General features: G+C 34.1%; 1 pseudogene; it reads left to right on the top strand.

Moving 5' to 3' along the window:
- Positions 1–2,553: 2,553 nt before the first annotated feature.
- Positions 2,554–3,834, top strand: LOC107497182 (annotated as a pseudogene).
- The last annotated feature ends 6,526 nt before the right edge of the window (positions 3,835–10,360 follow it).

Raw genomic sequence — 10,360 nt, forward strand, 5'->3', positions numbered from 1 at the left:
TATGATTTCACTTATAAGTGGGACCTAAGAATAAAACAAATGAAACTAACTCATTTCATCCAAGCTTTGTTGATCACAAAACGTTTTTCCCTCCTCAGACCAGAACCAAGCCCCACAATTCTTTCACTACTTGTCTTATTCATTGCCACTGCCTATTAATTGGCGGCAATATGCAAAATGAAAACTTTTTGCAACTTGCGGGCAAAACCATGCTAGAAATACTCAGTCCTTAATTACAAAGAATCTACTTAGTCTAATTTGGAAGAAAAATTTAACCCTTCTATCATCTTCCCTTCCTTCTCCCAGACCCCAAAGCCCATAACTACCAGACCATCGATAATTAATATAAGAAGCTTAACTAAAAAATATTATTGGAAAATGGTAGTGATGTGTTAAAAAGATGAGTTTTGAGAAGAAATAATGGGAATCTATAAAACTATAAAGAATAGTAGGGTAATAAGTTCAAGAAAGCCTTAGAAATATGGCCTGATTGGTAACTGAAATATGATATATCTCTAACTCTAGAACTTAATAGCAAGTAGGAATGTCATGTATTTCTAAAATCCCATAGTTTGATAATGTTTGAGTTCTAGTCATAACAGTTTTCCATTTTTTATCTTATTTTATAAATCAATGGAAATATGAGATTCATCTTACTAAACTTTCAGTACCACAAATTTGGATACCAAGGAGCAATGTACATACTATTTATGCTGAAATCAAAATGAAACAGTTCATATTTACTTATATAATGTTTAAATGGCCATAATTTTGGCCAATACATAAGCACACAAAAGAATGACAGCTGACAGAAAAAAAAATGGCCTTTTAAACACTTGGAAAGACTCTGAAACTCACGAGAAATGAAATTATAAAGTGTGTGTGTGTGTGTGTGTGTGTACGTGTACATACATGTGCATACACACACACTATTTTTTATCTTTCAGATTACCAATAACCAAGTGAAATATATATGCTCTTGGTGAGAACTTGAAGAAACAGGCACTTCAAGTACTACTCACAGGAGTGAGAAAATAGTGCTGTATTTATAGAGGACAATTTGACAATAACAAAAGTAAAAGCACATTTAGTATTTGATGTAGCAAGATCAGGTATAAAAATTTATCCTGCAGATTATACTTTCATAGATACAAAATATCATATCTGCAAAGCTATTCACTGCAGCATTATTGGTTTGCTAAAATACTTTCACATTACAAACTATGTAATATGTGCATATTAGAATCCTATGTAGACATAAAAAAGAATGAGAATGTTCTGCAACCAAATAAAGATCTCCAGTGTTTCTTAGGAGAAAAATAGCAAGACATGTAACAGTGTATATATATATATTACCTTTTGTATAAGAAAAGATAAATGTGTGTATGTATGTTTCATGTCTATGCTCAAATAAACCACATTAAGACTAATAAGAATTTTGTAAAAGTGGTTTTCGGTAGGAGGTGATAGGGGTAGGATATATAGAAATAAATATGGGATTGAGACATTAGGAAATTTTATATTGTTTCATATGTATTATCTACTCAAGAAAAATATGTAGAAACACTCTTCCTTCCCAACACACCATGAACATTTACAAAAATGTGCTAAAGAATGTGATACAAGATAGTCAATTATTAGAGAGAGGGGAAATTGCAATTTTTCCAAACAGTACATTATGCTGCACGACTGATTAAACATTTCATACCATTAATATTGCTGTTGCTTGACTAAAATTCCTGTAATAATCCTCGGTAGAATCAAGTAACAGTATCTATTTCAAGAAATCTACTAGTCTTGACTTTCCAAGAATAAAACTTATTTTAGGCTGAAACAGAGTGTTCTAAAATATTTACATTTTTGTTGAGATTTTTCAGTATCAGAAACCAAACTGTATTCATTAGACAGTCTTTCCTGAAAATGTTGCTTGGATCATTGGTTTGAGAATTTTTTTTTTTTTCCATCAGAACATACAACTCTTCCAATAAAGGTTAAAAAATAGCATTACTCATGGAATGCACAGTGCTGTCCAAAATTTTAATACAAATCAATTTATATCGGTGTTCAGTATTTCATGCTGGATTTGTCGTTGAATAAGATAAAGCCCCCTCAAACTGTTGGCATTTAGCACTCTGTCAGAGGTCCTAATCATTGCAAAAAAAAAAATAAAATGAAAATAAAGATTAAAGTACAATAAACAAGGAATAAAAACGATAACTTACTTGTAGAAAGTATATTATATATTTTGGAACTTTAGAAAGACGAACTAAAAAATCTATTAAAATAGATAAGAAACTTGAGAAAAGAGGCTAGATACAAAATTCATACTCAATAGCCAAAGCATTTCCATATGCCAGTAATAACCAATTAGTAAAAGCCTTAGGGATAGGGTGGAGAGAACCCCACTGAAAATTAAAATACTTAAAATGCCTATAATGAACATAATAAGCAATGTGGAAGAGAAACAGATTTAACTACATAAAAACATAAACTTTTTGTATAAGAAATTATAAAGTTGCCTGCGGACACCATGGTCAGCAACATGGCTATTTCTATGACCCCAACACAGGCAGCTTCCACTATAGTTAGAGAACAAAGGGCTGGGCGCCTCATGAAGCCCCACCGCTTGGCACTGACCCATACCCTGGTCCTGCGCTACAGTCTCTATAAGAAGATGCTTGTCTTCAAGTCATACCAGGACTCCTGGCATGACATGTGCCACCTCTCCTCTGAGCACTACATTGACTTCTTGCAGAGTCGGCCCCATCAGTATGCAGGCTTTGCTAGGAGCCTTACTTCCTTCAGCGTGGGTGATGACTGCCCAGTGTTTCTGGAGCTCTGCGAGTGCTGCTCCCATTACACAGGTGCATTTCTGCAAGAAGCAACCCAACTGAACAAGAAGATCTGTGATGTTGTGTTGGTGGTCTGCACCATGCCAAAAAGTTTGAGGCCCCTGGCTTCTGCTATGTCAATGACATTGTGATTGGAACTGCCGGAACTGCTCCAGTTCCACCTTTGTGTGCTCTACGTTGATACTGACATCCACTATAGCGATGGGGTTCAGGAAGCCTTCTTCTACTTCACTGGCTGGGTAAAAACAGTGTCCTTCCACAAATACAGAAACTACTTCTTCCCTGGTACAGGTTACATGTGTGAAGTTGGAGCGAGAGTGGCCACTACTACTGTCTCAACATGCCCCTGTGAGATGGCATTGATGACCAGAGTTACAAGCACCTTTTCCAGTGGGCTTCTACCGACACATGTGTATTGTTCTCCAGTGTGGATCTGGTTCTCTAAGCTGTGATAGATTGAGCTGCTTAAGCCTTAGCACTGAGGACATGGGGAACATGTCAAATATGTCAAGAGCTTCAGCATCCCTTTACTGGTGCTGGGTGGTGGTGGCTATACTGTCTGAAATATTGCCCGCTGCTGGATGTATGAGACATTGCTGCTGGTAGAAAAGGCCAGAAGTGAGGTGCTTTTCCTACAGTGAATTTTTTGAGAACTTTGCCCCAAACTTCCCGCTCCATCTAGCTGTCATCACCTGCATTGAGAATTAGAACTCATGCCAGTTATCTGGACCAGATCTGCCAGACGATCTTTGAAAACCTGAAGGTGCTGAACGAGGCACCTAGAATCCAGATTCATGATGTATCAGCAGACCTCCTGACCTATGATGGGACTGATGAGGCTGATGCAGAGGATAGGGGTCCTGAGAACTACAGGTCAGTGGCACCCAATGCATTGTATGATAGAGGTCATGACAACAACAAGGAAAGCGATGTGGAGGTGCATGAGCAGCTAGCTTGTCGTGTGCCAAAGAATTTCTTTTAACCTCTTGGTTGGGTGGGAGGAAAAGGTGTGGGCCCTCAGCCCTGGCCTGGTGACCTTCAGGGGTTTTACCAATGCTGGGGGACGGTTTGGAGAGACATCTAGTTCTTAAACCAACTATCCCTTTCTTCTCCTTTCCAAGGCCTTGCAATGGTACCTACTAGAGATTGGATGGGGATAAGGGTAACCATCTCCAGAACATGCTAGGCAGTGGCCCTGGATGCCAGTCCCAGCCCCTCTGTCCCCCTTATTATCTACTGTTTCCTTCCAATCCAGAGACTTTTAGGGATGAAGAAGCAATCAGGACTGCAGTGGCCTCTAATTCCCTCCTCTCTTGGGTTCTACTACTACGGGCCTCGCTTCCAGTACAGGTGAAGAGTGAGGGATATTAGGGGGCTCTGGCTCCCTAACAGCTTAACCCTAGATGATGGGATGTATGGTTTTGTGTTGGGGGAGGATGTGAAAACTCACTGTTCTAACTTTTGGCTTTATGTCAATTTTACCACTGTTTTTATTCAATAAACGAAGTTGGTATTTTTTGTAAAAAAAAAAAAAATCTATAAAATTGAAAAATGAGAGATGGCTATAAAACAAAAGATTATTGTCTATATCAAAGAGTTCCTAAAAAGTGAGCAAAATTCAAAACTAACTGAAAATTTTAAAAGTTATGCAAATAGGTAGTTTATAGAACAACAAACAGGTGATCAATTATGAAACTTCAACAAGTAATCTACAAAGCTTTGAAATGAACTATTTTTCCAGTTTCATCAAAGTGGTAAAAAAAAAAAAAAGTTCCACTAAACAGTATTAGAGAAGGAAATGGATATACAGTAGTCACCCCTTATCCTTAGGGGATATATTCCTAGACCCCTCGTGGATGCCTGAAACCACAGATAGTCACAACCCTATATATACTCTGTTTTCTCCTATATATGCATACCTATGATAAAGTTTAATTTATATATTAAACACAGTTAGAGATTAATAATGACTAATAATAAAATAGAATAAACATTATACTGTAGTAAAAGTTATGTGACTGACTTTGGGGCCTTAGTAAATAAAATAAAGGTTACTGAAACACAAGCACTGAGACACCATAACAGTTGACCTGATAACTGAGATGGCTACTAAGTGACTAATGGGCAGGTAGTGGAAACACTGGACAAAGGATTAATTCGTGTCCCAAGTGGCCTGGATTGAGATAACAGAAGATTTCATCACACTACTTGGAACTACACACGATACAAAACTTATGAATTGTTTATTTCTGGAATTTTCCATTAAATATTTTTGGACTGTGGTTACCACAGGTTACTGAAACCATGGAAAGTGAAACCACAGATGAAGGGGGGACTCCTATACTATATATGGGAATATAAATTGATATAGCTAGTTTAGCCAGAAATATGGTACCTATTTAAATGTAAAAATTTTTCACAGTAATCTACTTCTTTGCTTATATTTTATGAATACATGTGTACAGTAAAGTATATAAAAGTATCCTCACTGCAACAATTATAGTTATTGAAAAAGATTAGAAACAACCTAGGAAAATAGGTAATTGTGGTAACCAACATAATAAAAAACTATGTAACAGCTATTAAGAATGAGATACAGAGACAGCAATAGTTCTCAAATTTGAAAGTGTATTAAAATTCACCCCGTGAGTGAGGTAAAATGCCTATTGTCTCCAACCCCAGAGATTCTGATTTAGTAAACCTGACACTGTGTTTGAGAATCTTCATTTTTAATAACCCAGAAGATTATAATAAAGGTGGAAACACTGGCCGCTCTGAAAAACACTGGTCTGTAATAGAGTGAAAAAACAATTTCTAGAATAATATGTATTCTATGACCACATTTATGTTTTAAAATAATATTTGTAGATTTGGCTATAAGTGACATATGTGTGAAAGTAAATTCATGGAAAAAGTCTTGAAGGATATTTAAGTTCAAAACATTAGTGATCTCTGGGGAAGGGAATGATCTATTTGAGGGTAGGTAAATGAAAGTGGACTTGCACAGATGACTATATAAATTCTGTAATGTTTGGCTTTTTCGGTACCAAGAATATACTTATGTGTTAGATATATAATATTAAGAAAGTAAAACATAATAAAAAGGTACATTTTAATGTCATCAGTTAATATTTGTTTCCTAAATAAAGACTCACTTTTGTAGGATTATTACCCAACAATGTGCCAAGCTTATGGTATTTCTAAATTATTCTTAGACTACAGGCAGACATTCCTTTTTATTTCCCTCATACTTATACTGCATCATCTCTGCAGTATAGTAGAGTTCCCACTCAAGAAAATTGCCTCTTCACCATACCAGGCCTCATTGTCCTGACTAACAATGAGGGAAAATTCTCAGGGATCTGTTTTGGCACTATTACCACAAAAGCAACAGTTAAAGCAGGGTGCACAAATGTGGATAGTGAAAAATTGCTTCTTGCTGTGATTTCCCAATGGTAGAACATTGATAGGTAGAACAAGTGAGCCACAGTGACATTTGGGAGCATAGCCTGGCTTACTAAGTCACCAGGCCTGACTGTGAGGGCTGAGGACTAATGACTTCAAGTAGGAAATACATCATGAGTTTAAAGTTGACATGTTATTTAGTGAAGTAGAAAATTAAAAGGCATTCAGTATTACAACATGCTAGCATTGCATGAAGCTAATTAGATAGCAATTACATACTCACACACAGATTTCTTGGTAACCAGAAAAAAAAGTTCTTATAATTTGCATTTTGATATCACAACATTAATTAAAACACAAAAGCCATATAATTAACATTTGACATTATAATGTATGAATCATAAATTGTCTTACTGATAGAGTTTAGCCTAAATTATTCTTAAAAGATTTATAGAACTAAGAATTATTTCGTCTCCACCTCAAGTTCTGACTTTCTTAAGCAAAATGACAGCAACTAGTTGACCCTTAGCAAGATTTTATAGAATCAGTCTTATAGCTAGAAGAGGGAAACAATTATGGTTTTTTTTTTTCACCTGCTTAATTTTATAGATGAGGACAAAGTCACAATATTACTAAATGGTCTCTGACTCCACAAGTTCAATTTGTCATTATCCATTGCAGGTGCTCTCCCTCCAATTTTCTTTCTAAAATTTCCATATACTTTTCCATATAACTCTTCTCATTTTCACCCAGGTATATGCTTTTGATTATGCAATTTACTAAAAGTCAAATAAGTCTTATCAATAAGTGAGTAATTTTATCACACACTTCAAAACTTCTACCTCCAAAATCGATCCATCCAGGAAGCCTTCTTTGACTTCAAGGATATTAAAACTTGCATTTTGTGCCACTGTCAGCTCAAATCATTCAAGAAAAATCTTCCTTTTGTATTTATTTAGCAGGGCCTACATACATAGCAACCATATTTTCTTAACTAAAACATGAAATACATGATCTGAGCCAAATGATTTTTTTCCAATTCATAAGCTTTTATAAATATTTACCTTGAAAACATTAAATAAAAAATTACATAATCAATTGATTTTATAAACAAGAATAAAAATATATGCAATTAGAATTATCCTAGAAAATTACTAACATTCCCCAAACCGAATCTAGAAATCTTCTGTTTAATTACTACCTTTGTGGAGGGAGAAAGACAGAAATCTTTCTGTAGCAGTTAACAATAGCTCTCGTTAAATATTTTGTTGTCATTTCACCTTAGTTAAGTTCATTTGCCTGCCAAAAGAAATGTGAGGCTACATTCTTTATATGAAAACAAGAGGTCAGAAAAGATGGCATGTCTTCACTCCTAAGACACCAAATTTGTGTAAGATGAAAAAACTGGTGCCCAATGTCAATGAGTGCACATGTCAGGGAATGCTCCTCCCTGCCTCATTCTCGAGACAGTATGTGGACAGAAACTGAGAATAGCTTAATGGATATATTCTCCTTGGAGTTTTTCCACCAAATTAAATAAATTAACTGGTGGGCAAATAATTAGCCTATTCAAGCTGAAGATATGGGAACTATTTTATGAAGAAAATATCATAGAATGTTCTCACAAGTAATAAAACTCCAAAATATAGTTAGAGCCCCAATAGGCTGCATGGGTGACAGAGGAAAACAAAAACAAAAACAAAAACAAAACTACAGCTAAGAATAAACATATTCAAAAATCTTGATGGTTTAAGCTTTTCCAAGTAGAGCATATTAATCTAAGTATAGAACATAAGATAGAAGCACTGACTTAATATTTTCATATGAATTACTGTAAAACTGATTCCAAAAGAAACTTTAAAACTTATTAATCATAAATGTAGATGGGTCTCAATATTCGTAGCTAGACTTTTAAATTGGAATATAAACTTTTTGTCGCTAAATAAAGGAATGCTAAAATTTATACATTGAGTATACTGAAAAGAAACAAAAATAAAATGTATACTCCAAGGAGAAAAAGCTCTTCATTATACCTTACCAAAGACATTTCCCTGCCTTTTATTTTATATAAAAACGTGTATTTTATAATGAATCTGTACATAAATAAAACTGTATTAACAATAAGTCTGCAGGCATAAGCCTTTAGTAAAATTTTGTGTTGATTTGTCTTAGCTACACTGGTCGTAACTTTTTCTTATCAATTTGTAGACAAAATTTGATCCTCTAAATATTCCAGAGAAATTAGTACATATTATTATGCAATGTTTAAAGTACCATGACTAGATAACATTTTGAAACAAATAATGTCTATTGCTTAGTATTTTTTATTTCATTTTAAGTGAACTCATAAACACTTACCTGATATAGAAGGTCTTTTTGAGGCAAAGGAGGGGATCGTTCTTCATACATAGGAGGTGGTTTATGTGTGGGTGGAAGGTCAATCCTGCATTTAAAAGGTTTTAAAATGTGACTGCTACATTTAGCAAAAAAACTAATATATATATATATACACACACACACACACACACACACACAAACAAACAATGAAGGTTCTCTCAAAGTTTGAGAATATTTTCCTGCCAATATTTATATCAGTGTACACTGCATATTTAATTTAGCTCTTATACTTCCATTAACCTATCATAGATAGGAAAAAAAGTAAACTGGTTTTAAAGGTTCCAATGTTTATAACAATCTATTCAACTCATGTTTAAAGAAGCAACTCATAGAAACTCTTTTGGCAAATTATTACTAAGCAATCTAGTATATGACCAATTTACTTATGTAGTGCACATTTTTATATCTGACTGTACCTACCAACATTTTAAAGATAGTCAAAAGTGTATAATGAAAAATACTTTCCTCTAAAGTGTCATATAAGTGATTTAAAAGACTGTATCTTAAAATGACAATGAAAAAAAGTTTATGCTGTAATTTGGAAATACTTTCTAAACTAATTTTCAAAAACATGGTCACTTTGAATATTCATCATGCAAATTAAGATTTTCAATCTACAGACCACTGTAAATCTTACAACCTGAAATAAACAAAGGAACCATTATAACCTTAGGAAATGCATTTTTTTTTTTGTCAAAATGACCTAATCTATTTTTTAAAATAATATTTTCATGCATTTTAAACATTGCTGATTACAAAAATAGAATTAAATGTATTTTGTAGCTATCTGTATTTTAGACAAGTTTTAATATATCTTATACCTTTGAAAATCATTAAGGAATTTTCAGTACTTATGATTAATAAATCAAACAAAAATGCTACATAAATTAAAGGATAAAGAGAATTGAAGCTATAGGGGCCAAAGAAATCACAAATTCTCTGTGGTCTAAAAACTTCTCATTGTGGGCATTAAATAATATTTTAAATAAATAGAATTCAAATAATAAATTAAGTACCTAGCTAGTACATGGATTTACTAGCCTACCAGTAAATTATGTTTTTAAAATTAGAGAAAAGCCTGAGATAATTTGGGAACTAAGATGAAGTTCATTAAATGCTAGTTGCTCCTGAAATAGTAAAGAACTCCAGCCTTACATGCATTGCACTGAAAAAGTTCTTTACAGTCTTTTTAAAGTAATTACTTCCTTTCACCTTAATAAAAATCACAGTAAATTTATAGCTCCAAGATGTTATAGGTCATGTAAGTGAGTAAACTAAAGCTCATGGAGGTGATGTGACTTGTTCATGGTTACACTACTAATTTGATCACGATAGAGCTAAGACTAACATCTAGGCGTCTTCAATCCAGAGACATCAGTCCCATAACTGTGCCCATTTAGAAACATACATAAAGCATTTATGAAGACAGGAAAAATACATTATTTGAGAGCCAGCCTTATGTCCTAGTATAAAAATTGTACTAACTACACAAGAAATAATGCCATTTGTGTAGAGCTTCACAGTCCATAAACAACATATCTTATTCTACCACCACAACCATGTGCAGTAAGTGGGAAAGGTATTATTCACATTTCACAGATGAGGCAACAAAGTTGATAATGAATTAAATGAATTGGGACTTTGGTCTTTTGATCCTATAGCAAAGTGAAATTTCTGCTTTATAATTCTATCTCAATGATTAGGCC

The sequence above is a fragment of the Rousettus aegyptiacus genome, unplaced genomic scaffold (genome assembly GCF_014176215.1).
Source record: "Rousettus aegyptiacus isolate mRouAeg1 unplaced genomic scaffold, mRouAeg1.p scaffold_m13_p_4, whole genome shotgun sequence".
NCBI classification, from domain to species: domain Eukaryota; kingdom Metazoa; phylum Chordata; class Mammalia; order Chiroptera; family Pteropodidae; genus Rousettus; species Rousettus aegyptiacus.